This window comes from Staurois parvus, unplaced genomic scaffold, assembly GCF_062004578.1.
Source record: "Staurois parvus isolate SC_StPar_1 unplaced genomic scaffold, SC_StPar_1.0 ptg000549l, whole genome shotgun sequence".
NCBI classification, from domain to species: domain Eukaryota; kingdom Metazoa; phylum Chordata; class Amphibia; order Anura; family Ranidae; genus Staurois; species Staurois parvus.
Genome location: NW_028318345.1, coordinates 9,277,061 through 9,294,060, shown reverse-complemented (window position 1 = coordinate 9,294,060; position 17,000 = coordinate 9,277,061).

Sequence of the window (17,000 nt, the reverse complement as noted above, 5' to 3'; positions counted from 1 at the left end):
CCATCTCCATTCACTTGTCAAGTACAAATGCAATGACTATTATGTGCTCAAAGTTCAAAATCATAGGCTGATCCACTCTTGACCTTATATTTTATTCATTATCACGTTCATATTTGTCAGAAAACAAAAGTAACCTCATGTTTGGCTTTAATATTGAGAATGTATTGCTTGTATGACATTGTGTATTCATGCTTGAATTTCTGATACCCTGAATTGTGTCAATGAAATAAAAATTTAAATATTTTGCTTATTGCGATCTTGAGCTATGATTTTATTTGCGTGATAAATTGAAGAAGAGTATTTATGTTACATTTAATATTGTCATTACCTCTTTTATCTATTGCTATATATGCAGTAGTATTAACTGTATAAATAATTATCTTTTGTATTTTTTTGTGTTTGCAGTCAATAATTGCTGTCCTCACATCCAGCTAAAGCTATACTTTTAATACAGGGTAGAAAAGGAATAGAGACAAATATACCTTGTAGCGACACATAATCTCAGTCAGATTTTTATTGCTTTCTGGGTCTCTCCTGGGGAGAATTTTCCTCAATTCCTGGTCAATTTAGAACAGGAAGTAAGCAGAATTCCCCCCAAAGGAGTGCAAACAACATTTAAAAAACACAATGGTTCTCATCTGTAAGTACTACAGTGGAGGAATAACAGGGTTTATACTAGAGCAATAGCAGCTTGTTTTAAAATGTACAGTACAGCACTTTCTAAAATAACTGATCCAGGTGACTATCTACAACCTGACTGATTACAGTCTAGGTCCACAGTTGCACACACACAAAAATATATACAATATATACACATATATATATATATATATATATATATATATATACACCCTGAATATCGATTAGCCATAACATTATAATGACCCACTTAATATTGAGTAAGTCCCCCTTTTGCCATCAAAACAGCCCTGACCTGTCAAGTCATAGATGCCACTAGATCTCTGACGTTATGATGTGGTATCTGACACCAAGCCATCAGTTGCAGATCATTTAAGCCTTGTAAGTTTCAAGGTGGGGCCTACATGGATAGGACTTATTTTTTCAGTACATCCCACAGATGCTCGATGGATTGAGATCTGGAGAATTTTGAGGCTAAGTCAACACCTCAAACTTGTTGTTGTGTTCCTCAAACAATTCTTGAACCATTTTTGCACTGTGGTAGGGCATATTATCCTACTGCAAGAGACCAGTGCAATCAGGGAATACCGCTTCCATGAAGGGATGTACTTGGTCAGAAACAATGATTAGGTAGGTGGTACATGTCAAAAAACATTCACATGAAATGCAGACCCACGGTTTCCCAGCAGAACATTGCCCAAAGCATCACAATGCCTCCACCTGCTTGCCTTCTTCCTATATGCATCCTGGTTCCATCTCTTCCCCAGAGAACACACACAACCCAGGCATCCAAAAAATGTGATTCATCCGACCAGAACAACTTCTTCCATTGCACCCTGGTTCAGTTCTGATGTTCACGTGCCCATTGTAGGCATTTGTGGCTGTGGACACTGGTCAGCATTGAAACCCTGACCAGTCTGCAGCTACACATCCCCATCCATAAAAAGCTTGTCAGTGATCTTAATGTTATGGCTGATAAATACGTGTCTAAACATTTCTTTCCTTGTTCATTTTTTCACTGTGGCAAACATTTAAAAAAACCAACAACACGTAAATATATTTAATTAAAATGTTTTTGTTCTGGTAGCATAGAACAGTATTATGTTGAGTCAAATATGTAGCATCCTCTAGAAGGTCTACAAACAATATTTAATACAAACATGTAAGATAGGAAAGTGACATAAAAATGATCTTGATTTAAACACTGTGTTTATGACTAAAACATACTCTTAATGCAAATATACTATACTTTCCTTTTAAAAGGCTTGGACATTTAAATTGGATTGGTACACTCCACAGCATTATATATTATTTCAAGTAAGGCTGACAGGGCATTGGTCACCATCTCTTCCATATGATTGCCCTGTATTCTACTTTTCCCATCCTACTTTTAATTTTCACTTTTTTAAAGTGAACTTATACTTATGCAAATCAGCAGGCTCACTTGTATGCCTCCCTCTATCTTCCTTTACCTCTCCTGTTGCTCCATTGAGTCCATTAAGTGAGAAAAGGCAGTACATTCTAGCCAGATCTTCATTCGGAGCTTACATAGGCCTGACTGTCTGGTTCACCAATTTTCTTGGTCAATTACCAAACACTGTCTCATTTAGATCTGTCTCATTTAGTAAGCTTACATAGGCCTGACTGTCTGGTTCACCAATTTTCTTGGTCAATCACCAAACACTGTCTCATTTAGATCTGTCTCATTTAGTAAGCCATATGCTCCTCTATACCTTAAAATAACAGATATTTTTCTCCCTTTCTTTGTTGGAGAACTGGGTAGTGGGAGAACAAAATTAAGGTGAGTATGTGTTGCTGGGGTACTGGGCTTAGTGAACCTGTTGCTTTGATCTACATTAGGATGCAAAATTTGCCTTGAATATTTTTTGAAGGATTATGTCTACATTTATTTAAATTTATATGTTAAACTTTTTTTGAACATTCTTTATTTAAACAGCTTTTTTAAAGTACAAACGTATACAAAAATAAGACACATGAGTGGATGCCAGCAGAAAAAACAACAATCCAGGTGCGGTCCAATTACATAGAGATTCAAATTATCAGTTTCAAAACCAGCAAAGAATAGCACACTGGTCCGAAAGGTAGTACAAACAGAGCAATCTATTGACATAAACAAATAGCAGTAACATCCAAGACAAGGAATAAGGGGAGGGAAAAATAATAAAAGGGGGGAATGAAGAGAAGGAAGAAGAGAGGTGTAAAAGGAGAACGACGAAGGGACTTCAAGCCACTTAAGGCAGTATAATCACTTGAGCAAGTAAAGAGAGACCAATTAATCCATTTATGGCAAAACTGGGCCTCCTGACCCTGGACCGTCGCCATGATACTTTCCATTGAGTGAATGTCCTCTACCCTGGATAACCACATAGAAATAGAAGGGGAGCCTCCTGTTTCCAGAGAGCCAGAATACAAGCCCGAGCAGCATTGAGCAAGTGCACTAACAAAGAACGTTTGAAACATTTCCTAGGGAGATCAGAGTGGAGCAACAGATAACCAGCAGGGTCATCCCCCAGGTCAAACCCAGTCAGCCGCCGAATCAGAGCCCTCACCTGTGCCCAAACGGCAGTCAATTTCCTACAAGACCAAAAAATATATAAGAGCGAGCCATCCTCCTCCTTATTATGATAAACTTTTAATCCTACTGATATACGCCAGCGCTTAGACCTTCAAATAAAAAGAACCAATGCATTTAGTGCATATTCAAATAATCACTATACAGCACTATTGGTCTAAATCAACATAAATAATAAAAAATGCTAATAAAACTAAAATAGCATAATCAAAGTTATATCTAATAGAGCAAGAATAAACATATTGTCCAAAAATCAGTGCTCAAAGTGTCCATACATGCATAAAGTATCTGTTTAGCAAAAAAAACAGAAAAATTCTCTTATGCATAGATTCACAGAATAATTCAGGCTAAGTGCCCTTTAAGCAGTGCTTCAGTGATCCTCCACCACCAACTCACGAGAACCCAGAACTATATATGACCAACCACTACAGGTAAGTCACACAGCACTTGATAGGGGTTTACACCATCCGTTTTCCACAAGACCAGCCACTTTTCTTATTAGATATAACTTTAGTGATTATGCTATTTATTTTTATCGTAGTCAATTTTTAGTGTTTATTTGGATTTAGACCAATAGCGCTGTATAGTGATTATTTGCATATGCGTTAAACTTTTAATAACACCAACATGCATTTTATATGTGCTTATTTGCATTGTAAATACCACTTTTAATATACAAAGTGTAATTTGTAATAAGTCCAGTCAATGGAAGACCAACAAATGAAAGAGCATGCTGTTTAGTTGCCTGGTTGTGGCTCCTGGCATAGAGTTTTCTTGTGGGCATTTTGTCACATTTTATCTTATTGATGACAGGTTTGTTTTCACTTTGTGACACCATTAAAGCAAATTTTTAAATGTAATTTGAGGGAAGTGAATGTACAACACAATGGTGACAGACTGAAATGTGAAGAAAAGCAAAAACAAAGGTGTTGCACATAAATTGCTTGTAGTTCTCTGTCCTGAAGTGAAAATATATCAGTAACAATGAAAAATTCAGTTCTCTTGATTTAATTTGCACAGTATAAATGAACTCCAAAGATGCAACAAGTTATAAGTTACATAGGAAATATGTATCTGCACTCTATGTACCATTTTCATTCATAAAAAATGTTTTAAGAATATAGATCTTAAGGTGTTAGTGGAGTTTAGGGAATTCAAAGTACAGAGCCTTGTTTTTTTTTACAAGCATTATCTGCATTTCAAGTGGTTATTTGTTTTATTTCCTCTTAATAAAAAAACAGCAATCGACAGTAAGATTGCCCATCAGAGTACTATGGTGAAAAGTGATTCAACTGAAGAGTGTATATTTAGGGCTTCTGCAAAGGAACTAATTGCAGTTCCTTTCCCATGGCGGGTCATTGTTAGCTTAATTGCCAAAGAGTATTACAATTAATGCCATACAAATTCATCATGCTTAATTAAAGAATTATTTGTAGGGGTCTTCCTTCTACCTTTTATGTCAAGAGCATTGCACTATCCCTACAGACATGACATGGAAACAGTTAGACCTATGAACAACCTAATTGTGTTTCAGTTAATGCCATCATATAGGGTTTTGTAGGTAATCACTGCAAAAAAGATGACCTTGGATATATTATAAAAATTTTTCAGCAGATGAATTTCTTTTAAAAAGATGTATACACATATTGCAAATTACGAAATATAACTGGATAAGGCAATATGTGTGGTACTTCACTGCCGGTGTACAAAAATGTACAGTATTTATAACTCTTTAGTGGGGGAAATTATAGTATTCAACAAATGTGAATGGGAATTGAATGGGAATAGACACAGGAAAATCAAACTAAACCAGTCATCAGAATGATTAGTCTCTATTATTAGTAAATTAAGATAAACACTAGGTAGATGTAAAAGACACAAATGAATGAAGCTCTATAATTATTATTATATTTATTTCAAATGTAAGCAGAGTTAATAGCCGAGTTTGTCTTCCTATCAGCCACTTTGAGGGCTCAATTCATGAAGAGTTCCTTTTTAAGATCTGAGGTAAAATAACTCATAGCGTTTGTCAAATTTTTTTTGCAATTCACAAAAAAAAATACTACTAAAATAAGGCATGGGTTAATTTTAATGAAATGTGAGGTATTTATCTCATGAAACCATTCAGTATTTTATCTCAAGACGTGATCTCCAGTGGGATAGATATAGTGGAGAAGGATTAGAAACCTCGTCTTTTTTTATTGCTGCCTGTGCCCCCATAGGAGATTCACTCTCTCTGTTGTTACTGTTTCTCCTTATCACTGACAGTGAAAGGAAAAGAAATTCCTACATTTTGGGTTGACAACAGAACACTAACATTAGGAAATCTCCCCAATGGGACACAGATGGCAAAAACTGGTGGGAGTTCTAACTCTCCATTACTCAAATTACATTACTCAATATACAAAATGAAAAAGAAAGTTTTGCCTTCAGTTACACTTTAAAGTAATTTTTGCTGTGATATTTGGCAAATTAATTGCTATATCTTTGGACAGGTCTGTTTTGTCTTGTTAGAGAACATCCATTATCATTCTCAGATGTTCTTGAAAGTGTCGCTCTGGTATCTATCTGTCAAACCTTCAAACTGATAACACCCCTCTCCTAACAAGTTCCACACCTTTGTAAGAATACTGATCTATTCCTAATCCAATTCTGTCTTGTGAATATTTGCGCCAAAAATATTTCTAAAAATAATTGTGAAAAAGTAAAGTATCCCCACTACATATGGCATACTGTATATGTTCTAATATGGGATTGGACCATTGTGATATGCATGTACAATGTTTTATGTTTGGAGTGATTGGGAGGTTTATGCAGCAAATTATGTATATGCTTGTATATACACAAGACAAAGTCTCTGAAAATCTAAGCAAAATTACAGAAGCAAATAATTATATTTCACATGTAATGAGATTTATTTACTAAAGGCACAAAGACTGAGCAGTTTGCAAGTGCAGTTGCTCCAGAGCTTAGTAAATGAGGTGAAGCTCTGCTGACTTTCATCAACCAATCATGTACAAGTAAAACATTTTTTTCCCTTTAATTTCCTTGCATGTGATTGGGTATGCACAGTCTGTTTGCCTTTAGTAAATCAACCCCAATGATTTTGTATTTTTCATATTTAGGTTTCAATGCATTACTCTTGGAAGACTGATCCAAAATGTTAGAGACTACTCCAAATTGGCTATTATATTTTTACATTCCTTTTATACAGCATGCGTTGACCACTACTTATATAACTCATGCAAAAGCATTGCACAGAGCAGATAATGACATGTTTGCTATTAAAAATAAGTTGAAGGTTTGCAATCACTTTAACCATTTCAATACCAGGCACTTTTACCCCCTTCCTGCCCAGGCCAACTTTCAGCTTTCGGTGCCCTCACATTTTAAATGACAATTACTCAGTCATGCAACACTGTACTCAAAGTTTTTATAATTTTTTTTTTAGACAGATAGAGCTTTCTTTTGATTCTGTTTAATCACCACTGGATTTTTATTTTTTGTGATATTAGCAAAAAAGGCCAACATTTTTTTAAGGCTGCATTTTTCTTCATTGCTATTATAAATTTTTTTCATAAATTTAGACAAAAATTTATGCTGCTACATTTCTTTGGTGAAAATAACCAAAATCAGTGTATATTATTTAGTTTACGCGAAAGTTATAGAGTCTACAAGCTATGCTACGTATCATCAAAAATTGATCATTCATGTTCAGTGGTTTATTCTTCTCTAAATGCCTGTGGCTCCCCCATGCCCCACCTATATTTTACCAGAGGGGAGTGAGATCTATCATCTTCTTTCAATACCTTTACACTGGAAGTGGCCTACAAAATCTACTATTGAGTTCTGGCCCACATTGCTAACTTGAACCCATCATATAGTGATAGATGCTTCCAGGGCTGTGGTCAGCATGGAGACGAGATCCATATTTGGTGGTCATGTCCCTGCCTGGTGGGGTTCTGGTCGAGGATTTTTGGCCTTTTATTTACACTTTTTCATGTATACATACATAAAGACGCTAAGCTGGCACTCTTCCACTGCCCAATCCTGGGCCTCTTCTCATATCAACAAAAATTTGGCACTTATCTCTTCATAGCCTCGAAATGTGTAATAGCCAGAGCCCAGAACAAACCCTCAGTCCCATTTGCGGAGGTGAGGAACATCTTGATAACACTAATTAATGCAAAGATGACCAATATCATCCAAAATTCCCACCCTAAATTCCTCAAGGTGTGGGCCCCGTGGTGGTCATATGTTATTCCAACTCTGCACCTGACTAGCCTGGGTATCCCTGGCTAACTCAGTTTGCTCTTCAGCCCACAGGAACCCTCTTTTTCTGACCTGCTGACTTCTACCTTTTCCCCTTTCTTGGTTCTTTTCGCTCTCTTCTTCCTTGCTCCAGTGCTCCCCCCCTTTTTTTTTACTTTCAGGCTTAGGGCCTCAGTAAGGAAAGACCTGGGTACAGGGGTAGAGGCTTCATCCCACCCAAATCTCTTTGAAGCCTCCAATCTCCAGACCATAACCTGAGAATTATAAAACCTGGAGAAAACCAAAAACGTAGGTTTCTCCACTCGGAGAAGTTACTCTGGAGACCGTCATATACGTGAGACTACTGTGTTATCTTGAATTTCGCTACTGCAGTAGCAGAGCTAAATATCAGTCTAAGCAGCAGGTCAAAAATATGGTCGATTAACAGACCGAGGTCAGTTCAGGTGAAAGGCAGAAATGTGGTTGATAAACAATCCAGGCGGCAGGCATGGTCAGTTTAGGTGGCAGGCAGAGGCGTGGTCGATTAACAGGCCAGGTTCAGTTCAGGCAGCAGGCAGAGGCATACCCAGTGTGAAGGCAAATACTCAGCACAATAGGTAGACATTAGATATGGGGAAATGGCAGGAAGTAAGAATTACCTTCAGCATACTTTACTAATATTGTAGTGAAGTATGGTAATGGCGGAAGCAGTCACCTATGTATAGGGCTGGTTGGGAAGGACACTGAAGACAATAATAATGGGTGTCACATCAAACTCTCCCTCTGGAGCATATCTGACTTTTTTTATGTTTTTGGCCACTTTCTCTGGGAGAAATTACAGGTGAAACTCGAAAAATTAGAATATCGTGCAAAAGTTCATTTATTTCAGTAATGCAACTTAAAAGGTGAAATTAATATATGAGATAGACTCATTACATGCAAAGCAACATAGTTCAAGCCGTGATTTGTCATAATTGTGATGATTATGGCTTACAGAAAAACTTCTTTTGCAATTACCTTTTGAGTCTTTCCCTCCTTATGGAGGGTGTCAATGATGGTTTTCTGCACAACTGTCAGGTCAGCAGTCTTTCCCATAATTGTGATTCCTACTGAGCCAGACTGAGAGACCATTTAAAGGCTCAGGAACCCTTTGCAGGTGTTATGGCTTATTTAGCTGATTAGAGTGGGACACTTTGAGCCTAGAATATTGCACCTTTTCACAATATTCTAATTTTCTGAGATTGTGGATTTGGGGTTTTCATGAGCTGTAAGCCATAATCATCACAATTATGACAAATCACGGATTGAACTATCTTGCTTTGCATGTAATGAGTCTATCTCATATATTAGTTTCACCTTTTAAGTTGCATTACTGAAACAAATGAACTTTTGCACGATATTCAAATTTTTCGAATTTTACCTTTTTATCTGCTAAAAGGCCTTGGGTGGAGTCTGCTCACTGCATCTGAGCAAATGTTTTCTGGTGGAATGCCTTCCAAGTACACAAGGGCAGTGACAATATCTTCCTGATGTCTAAGAAAGGATCTGGGTCTTTCAGTGGATTTATGATAGACAATATAGAAATAGACAACATAGAAATGATAAATTGCCAAATTAGAGAAGTAAATGGAGACTGTACCAGTGTTGGGTTCTCCTTGTTGCTAGATAGGGCTGTATCATTTAATCAGTATAATCGACCCCCCCCATGAACATATTGTACTCATTTGGGTTTTTGGACTGGGCCATTCCTTCCGTGGAGCCTGCTAGTGAAATGGACAAGCGACTCATCCACAATTGTTTGTCCGGGATATACAACTAGAAAAATGTCTTCGAGAAAAAATTAGGTAGTGAGCAAATTTTATAAAGTTTATCATATACAGGGTCATTTTAGGGAGGGCACTGCATATTAAAGCTGAAATGGAGGAACCGCATGACCATTTCATATCCCATTCTTGGCATAACTGATGAATAAATGGGCATGTGATGAAAGGGGTGAGTGGACCAGTAAGTGTGTACTTAATTTTTTTGTTTTTGTAAATCCCATGTTAAGTGTGAGGCCCAAAATGGTTTTGAATTCCTCCACTGGTATTACTTTCCATTTAAACTGTCAAGCATAACTTGAATTTGGGTTATTGTTGATATATTGCTGGGCATAAACATTGCACTGGTCCACAATTAAATGTAATAAATAATCAGTGAAATATAAGTTAGAAAATCAATTGATGCTAAATTTTATGTGTTGGCTTGAACACCTGGTTGTATAGTGAAAAGGGGGATTTTAGCTGATTCTGATTTAAGTGAATCTGGGAGATTGCTATGGGCCCTAACCCTTTGTGGCTGACGTGACACACCACTAGTACTTGACCTTTCATGCAGAGTTACTGCTGTACTGGTGGTTGACACTGCACTACTGGTGGTTTCCTGCTCCTTGCCAGAATGCCTTCATTTAGCGGGCACCCTCTCCTCCTCCTATGATTCTGTTACAGACCCACTGGTTTGTAATCAGAATCAGACAGAGAGAGCTTTACACTGGTTCATCATACTGAGGATTGGAAATGCCTCCTCGCTGGTAAAGCATTTTTTAGACATGATGTGGCTGCACTCATACATGCATTACTGCATTTATGTTAAAGTGCGCGTCAACGTACATTGCATTATGGCAGCCCATTCATTTTGAAAAGCGTGCCAATGCATGGCAACAGACAAAAAGCAGAACCTGCAACTTTTTTTGATGTAGTATGTGTATGTTTTGGTGCCCTGTAGTGCAGGTAATTAATGTAGTTGTGCATTGGGGACATAATTATAAATAAAGGGCACCACATATAGTGTCGTGCATTACCGCGCATTGCAGCAAAGTGTAATGAAACGTGCATTTTACCACATGTTACTGCGAGACATGGGTGTGATGCCAGGCTATATCTTGTTTACCCAGGGCAGCGAAGGCCAATATAAATGAACTTGGCTCTGGACCCATGTCTGTCTTAAAGTGACCCTGGGGGGCACTAGTAAAATGCACATTTGAAGCTGCTCCTGACTTTTGATTTACTTGTCTCATTATCTAATTTCACTGAGGCTGTTACAAAAATAAATCCAATTAATAATTTTAAAAGACAACAATGAGACAAGCAGTAAACAGTTCATTTATCATGCTGTAGCCTTTCTTGCTTAGACTGTGATCTCCCAGGGGGCAATACTTTTGGTTGGGGAAAAGCTCCAAGTCCCAGGAGTCACAGACTCTTTATGAATTCATGGTTTTGATGATGAACACTTCAACAGCAAGAGCATGGAGAACTGATAGTAGGCAGCCCAGCACATGCCAAGTATATGCTAATGAGCAAAAATAGTCTCGGGAGTTCCGACAAATCACTCATTGTCTGATGCAATTAGTCTGTTTTTCTCACAATATCAAATCATTCTAATTTTGTACAGATTTCCCCAGCTTCTATCCACATCACTTATGATTTGCTTTATGTGCAGAGGCACTTCAAACAGATAGAATTTTGAGAAATCCAACTTTCTTCAGATTTTTACTGCACAAGCTAAAAGTCATTCTTTAACCTTTTAGTATCCATGTTGCTGAGATGTCATACCTTTCTTTTGTTTTTCTGTGTGTGTCCCTTTGGTGGATATTTTCTTTCAATTCCTGTCCTGAAACACAACAAAAAGTGAGAGGAGAGCTCTTCAAAGGAAGGGAAATCTTCTGTTAGACAGTTCTGGAACTATTGTATGCATTGGAAAAGTTCCTGTCTATTCTTGTTCCAGGACATCTTAAATATTTGAATATTTTCATACTTTCAGTCCTGGTAACAGTGGTTATTAGGATGCAAAGAGAGAGTTGATCGTCATAGCAGACAGCAACAAAAACCTGGGAGAGGTTCGAAGCTTTTCCTACTTTATCCAAACAAAACCTAAAAAATATTTGGCTTCAGATACACTTTTAATTAAAATGGCACCCTAGGCAGGGTAATAAAAAAGCAGCTCAAACTGTAATACTCACCTTCAATCCAGAGCTGTCCCCTAGAGTACTTTTTCTTTGAATCCAAAGAGCAGAGGTATACCGCCTAGGCAAACAATCCAGATCAATCCATGACAGGTGCAGGCTCTGGCTCGCCACCACATATGATGCAACAGGAAGAAGGGTCAGCCGCACACCTGAAGATTGATGAATATAGTGTGTATTTATTGATCCATAGGACACTCAAAACACCAGGACATGAATACAGGACCTGTTAACGCGTTCACATGATCTTGTGCTTAATCATAACCAAGATGATGATTAAGTACGAGATTATGTGAAACGCGTTAAGAGGTCCTGTATTCATGTCCTGGTGTTTTGTGTGTCCTATGGATCAATAAATATACACTATATTCATCAATCCTCCAGTGTGCGGCTGACTTTTCTTCCTGTACTTTTTCTTTGCCTGAGGATGTCAATCTTTCAGGTTTAATGACACACAGCATTCAACTCAGAAGGCTTGAGGACATACAATAATTGCAGGGTGCAATTGACCAGCCTCCTAAGGGACTTCACCACTGTGCCCTTCATTTGCATTTTATTAAAGCAGAGAAAGTTGCTGATATGATCACATCAGCGCCACTCTCTGCATCAGGAGAGGACCACCCCAAGTTCAAGAGGAGGTGAAGAGGAAGAATACTCAGCATGTCACATGACCTGTCTAAAGACATCTGAAAAGGGTAAGGTGTGGGTAGGTGCAGCGTGTTGAAGTGGCAAAAAACACATGGGGGTTTATTTACTAAAGCTGGAGAGTCCAAAATCAGACTCCCTTCTGCATAGAAACCAATCAGCTTCTAACCTCAGCTTGTTCAATGAAGCTTTGGCAATGAAACCTGGAAGCTGATTGGTTTCTATGCAGAAGGGAGTCTGATTTTGGACTCTCCAGCTTTAGTAAATACACCCCATGGAGTCCAAGTGCAGTAACAGTAATATATTGTTACAAAAGTCCAGTAACACATAACAGACCTGGTGGGAAGGCAACCCAACCAGGAACACCCACATGTTATGGCAGTGATGCACAGTAGAATGAAGATTCAGGGGTGCTGACTTATCTGTTTCGAGGGGCAGAATGTGGCCTGGCTTGTCCACACCCAAATAGTAAGGTTTTGAGGAAGGATGGAAGGATAACCCTGCATTTTCTCTACTCCTCCAGAACCTTTTCCTGACTCTAAGCTCTGTCCTAATGGACAGGTATAATGTCCCTACACTGCCACTCGCAAAAATGCATGCTAAACCTGGGATCCAGGATCTTAATAGACTCTGCCTGACCCAAGATGGATGTCAAAGTCACATAGGACACCAATTGGATAGCTGTATCCTTGTGACCAAGGAAATTAGGTTCCTCCTGACTTCCTCCTCCACCTGTATTGCTGCTGGAAACAAGCACCACCTGCAGTAGAGAAAATAGACTGCACCTGCCTACACTAGTACAAAAAAAAAAGCAGCAAAACCTACAGCATAGGGGGCTTCTAGGGGTAAGGAGGCAAGTAGGGGGTGTCGAGCTGAGCCTAGAATTTGGCTTTTAGTATCCAAAGCTCTGCAAGGACTATTATACTTGACATAAGTGTTTAGAATTGCCTTAGTTTGAGATTTGTCCTTATTGCTACTGAGATGTGCTCCTCAACCTGTGCTGCAGAGTCATTGCATCAGTAAAGATACACTCTCATGTCTATTGTCTCTGTGTTATCATTCTAAAGAGGATATTGATTCATGTTGCTGAAATTGTAGGTAGTAAGGATGAGTTCTCAGTTCAGATGATGATTTTGGAACTAACCTTGCTTGTTCAAGAGTTTGGCAAATCTGCATCCACAACAAAAAGTGAAACATTTAGCAACAGCATTTGTCGGGGATCGTCGCGCCGCTGGTCCCGGCGCAGGCGCAGTACACCTCCCTGTACGCGAGCGCCGGGACTTGGCCGACCGCGGCAATCAGGTTCACGCATGCGCAGTAGTGACCGCGGGCGCGCGCCTGGCACCAATGACAGCGCAGGGCGGGATATTTAAACGGCCCTGAGCTGTCATTCAGTGCCTTTTGGTCTTTTGTATCCTGTGAACCTGTGAACCTGTCTGAAGTAAGTTGCTGACCCGGATTGTGCCCTGACCTTGCTGTTTTCTCCTGTTTTGACCCTTGCTTGCCTGACCTCTCTCCTGAATGCCCCCTATTGGATCTGACCTGCTGTTGCTGACCTGGCGTGTGACCCGACTATTCTCTGCCCGCTGCTCTGTACCGCACCGTCCCCATAGTTACCGACCCGGCTTGTATGACCCTGCTCCTGCTCAGCCATCCATCCATCCATCCATCCATCCGTCCCTCTCTACGGGGTCTCCAGACCTCCTCATACCTGGCTCTCTCCCGTGGGAGCCCCTGGCGAATACCCCTACCACTGACGGGTGTCCTCAGTAGTCACGACCTGGTCCTGGGGTACTCCAAGTCCATCCCCACCATCAGGGGCCCCTGGTGAACAAGTACCCTGGGGCTTAGACTCCGTGCGCTGGGAACATCCGACCAGTGGAGTGCTAGTGGTACCGCCGGGCGGTCCCTTACAGTACCAAAAGGCCATGACTGAGCCTAGAGGAGGGCCCTCCCCGTTAGAGGAAATTTGCAGGCACCTAGCTACTTTGACGCAGGCCGTAACGGTCCTGCAGGACAGATGCATGCAGCTGGAGAATCGCATCCAGACTGGCTCTATTTCTGATCCTGCCCCACAGGCCCCGGTTTCTGCACCCCCGGCCCTGGTAGCTCAGGAGCCAGTCTCAGGGGCTTCCGCCCCGCTCCCTATGGTAGAACCCCGAGTACCCCTACCGGAGCGTTTTCACGGGGACCGCACACGCTTCCGGTCATTCCGCGACTCCTGTCTCTTGTTCTTTGAGCTACAACCCCGTACCTTCCTGACCGAAAACGTGAAGGTAGGATTCATTATTTCACTACTACAGGGTGAACCCCAGGATTGGGCCCACCGGCTAAGGGGAAACAATGATCCTCACCTGGGATCGGTCAATAGTTTCTTTGAAGCAATGGCCATCTTGTATGATGACCCACAGCGGGCAGCCTCTGCCGAAGCGACCTTATATGCGCTCCGACAGGGCCGGCGGGCGGCAAAGGAATACGCCTCTGATTTCAGGCGGTGGATGGGGGACACACGCTGGAATGAGTTCGCTCTATTGCACCAGTTCCGTATGGGACTCTCCGATCCCTTGAAAGATGAGCTGGCCCGGGTGGAGATTCCCGAGTCTCTAGAAGACCTTATTGCCCTGACAATTAAGATTGACCGAAGACTGCGGGAACGCAGGCTTGAGAGGTCCGGCCAGGGTCGCGGAAATGCCTGGGGTCCATTCCTAGGCCCCAGCCCACCAACCCGACAAAGCATCCAGAACCCACCACCAGGAGATGTTCCGGAACCTATGCAGCTAGGTCTGGCATGGCCTAAATTATCACCGGAGGAACGCCAGCGCAGACGAGCCCAGAACCTCTGCCTTTACTGCGGTGAAGCTGGTCATATGGTGCGATCCTGCCCTCAAAAAATGAGTAAGTGCACCCGTTTTTCTTCCTTGTCTATTAGCAATACCTGTCCTTCGCAATACTTAGTAGTGCCCCTCTCCTTTCAGCTTCCAGGAAAGATCGTGGAGGTGACAGCCATAGTTGATTCGGGGGCATGCAGCTGTTTCCTGGATCTAGAGTTTGCTCACCAACAGGGTATCCCTCTCCAACACAGACAGAAGGGCTTCAACATCTTTTTGGCTGATGGTTCCCAGATAAAATCGGGGGTAGTTGATCAGGAAACTCCCCCCATTGCCACTATCATTGCCAACCAGCACCAGGAGTTCCTCCGCCTGGACGCTATTGCATCACCTCTTTTCCCAGTCATTCTGGGGCTCCCATGGTTACGGGCCCATAACCCCCAGATTGACTGGGAGACCGGGTCAATCTCGTTCCCTTCCCCATACTGTCGGGAACATTGTCGCACTTCGGGCCCCGCGGGGCCCCGAGTTCTCCTTTGCTCTGAAGGAGACTCCGACTTGAAACAGGTTATTCCCGCAGCCTATCATGGGTTCCTGGATGTGTTCAGTAAGCGGGGAGCCGACACTCTGCCCCCCCACCGCCCGTATGACTGTCCAATCGACCTGTTACCAGGCTCTGAAATCCCTTTTGGGCGTATTTTCCCCCTATCTGAGCTTGAATTGGGGGCCCTGAAGGAATATATCGAGGACAGCCTCCAGAAGGGATTCATCCGCCCCTCCACTTCTCCAGCAGGAGCGGGAATCTTCTTCGTGGAGAAAAAAGACAAAACCCTGAGACCTTGTATTGACTACCGGGAGCTGAACAGGGTCACGATAACAAATCGTTACCCATTGCCATTGGTACCAGAACTGTTTCAGAGCCTAAAGGCTGCGGCTATTTTTACAAAGCTTGATTTAAGGGGGGCCTATAACCTGGTACGCATAAGAGAGGGGGACGAGTGGAAAACTGCTTTCCGTACCCGGTTTGGCCACTTTAAATACTTGGTCATGCCATTTGGGCTGTGCAATGCACCAGCCACCTTCCAACACTTTGTGAACGACATCTTCAGGGATTTTTTGGATGTCTTCGTTATCGTCTACTTGGACGACATACTAATTTTTTCACCCTCTCTAGAGGATCATAGGATACATGTGGCAAAAGTTTTGGGGCGATTGCGGCAGCATGGGTTATATGCTAAGGCGGAGAAATGTTGCTTTGAGCAATCTAGCATCACGTTTCTAGGCCTGATTATCTCCACTGCGGGGGTCGCGATGGACCCCCAGAAGGTCTCTGCAATTTTAGATTGGCCTGAACCCACGGACAAAAAAGGGGTCCAACGGTTTATAGGGTTCGCAAACTTTTATCGGAAGTTCATCAAAAACTTCTCGGGTCTGGTCTCCCCCATTACCCAACTAACCAAACTTGGAACCCGGTTCAAATGGACACCAGAGGCTCAAAAAGCTTTCGAAGCTCTGAAAAAGCTGTTTACCTCGGCACCCATCCTGGGCCACCCGGACGCGGCCCTTCCCTTACATCTTGGAGGTAGATGCATCTGAGAATGCGGTAGGATCCATCCTGTCTCAGCGGAAAGGCACCAAAGAGTTACTCCATCCCGTAGCATTCTTCTCGAGGAAACTCACCCCAGCAGAGAAGAATTACGATATCGGGGATCGAGAGCTGCTGGCTATCAAAGCAGCGCTAGAAGAATGGAGATACCTGCTGGAAGGTGCCTCACACCCTATATTGATTTTCACAGACCACAAGAATCTGGAATATCTGAGGACTGCCAAGCGTCTACGCCCACGGCAGGCAAGATGGGCCCTGTTCTTTTCCAGATTCAATTTTCATATTACTTACAGGCCCGGATCTAAAAATACGAAGCCTGACGCGCTATCTCATATGTTTGAGGACTCCGAAGAAGAACTGGTACCCGACACTATCTTGTCCTCAGGGAACTTCTTGGCGCTCCAGACGGACCTTCGCTCCAAGTTAATAGAAGCATCT